Below are 1,697 nucleotides of genomic sequence, written 5' to 3'. Positions count from 1 at the left end.
TCAGACAGTGAATAGAAGAATACACAGCTCAACACCTTCAAACTAAGGAACACTGAGGCATGGAGAACAACAAGACCAAAGTAATTGGATTAGATGTCAAAAGCTTTAAAGAAGCTGGAGCAAGGGGAGGGAGGGAAAAAGAAGAGGAAGAGACAGAAAGAAAGGGAGAGAAAGACAGAGAGATGAATGTGTATTTGCCATCAAAAGACAACAAATAAATTGTCTCTTTAGAGAAAGTGTATGGCTGCCTTTCTCTTTCTGTGTTGTTCATTCTCTCATTGAAGGATGTACAACTGCAAACACTTCCTAACAGTGTAATATAGTAGTTTTTGTAAATAAAAGGAGCTTGTTTTATTAGAAGACAAATGTAGTATGACAGTAAAACAGAAGTTGACAGATAACAGATAGGAAAGAAAATCCACATCTTTCTCTTATTTCCTGTTATTGCTCTTGCTTAGCTAATCCTTCACCATCATCTGCTCATGAAGGATCAGATTTTGCCACTTCATATTTGTCATTCAAGAAGGAAGTAGTAAAGATTATTTTAGAATAATAATAATAAAGTAGATTTTCATTTATGAAGCTTGTACTTCTGTCATTAACCTACTTCAGGTCACTTTCCCCCTCCACATTAAATTAATTCATTTTTTCCCCTGGATAAGTCAATCAACATCATTCTATACTCCTCCTGCTTCCTGTTTAATGGCTAAAGAGCTGGACAGATGAGCAAAGGAGAAAGATGCATATCTATTTAGTCTCACATTGCAGTAAAGCTCCTTAGATGGTTACAGTCAACTCAAAATGTTTTGGTAAAATCAGACATTCAAGTAAAAATCTTTCCTTTCTGTCAGTATCAGACTTTTTGAATGAACTTTAATCTGTTGTCAGAATGTGACTACATGATCACAAGTATACAGAGTGAACTAAACATCAAGTCATTCCCATTTAATTCAGAAGAATTTTGCAGTTGGAGGAGCATTATCTTTAAGGTCCTACCTGTCCAAACCGTTCTCCAATATGACCATACTTGTATATATGAATTACTTCATGATGGATGAGTAACAACAGTTAATTGTCACTTGCTCCAGAATGTGTACAGACAAGAGCATACAATGTTGACATCTTGTAGGGGTTCATATTTGAACTACAAAACTTAGTAGTATAACTACTAAGTTTTCAAGTGCTTATTAATTAACAAATCTGTTTCTTATTTTAGAAAATGTATGGACTGGCATTTCATCAGAAGGGCTCCAAGTGTGCAGATTTGTATCCAAACCAGTCAGAGCTTCATCCGTGACATGCATCAACATTCTGGGGTTTCTAGCACAATCTTGAGCTCATACTACAGTCACAAAGCATGCACAATGATGTGGAACAGTACAAAATCTACAGTAGCATGTGTATGAGATTGGAGCATTACTCTTAAACAGCAAAACTTATTAGTTAGCTCTGGCGAGCATCCTAAATAACTGTTATTAAAACCTTTTGTATGACATCTTTGAGTATAGTGCACATCTTAACAATACAAGAAAATATTTTGGAATATATGTTGCCTGTTTGAAGTATATTAAATGTCCTAATATTCTGCATCTATACACAGAAAAGAAAGTTACCGTAGGTTGCTAGATGAATATAGAAAATAAAAAACTTTCAAGAGATCTTCTTAATGGATAGCTAAAAGAAATTCAGCTACATGT

Source organism: Gallus gallus, chromosome 4, assembly GCF_016699485.2.
Source record: "Gallus gallus isolate bGalGal1 chromosome 4, bGalGal1.mat.broiler.GRCg7b, whole genome shotgun sequence".
NCBI lineage: Eukaryota > Metazoa > Chordata > Aves > Galliformes > Phasianidae > Gallus > Gallus gallus.
Note: the sequence above shows the minus strand (reverse complement) of the source record.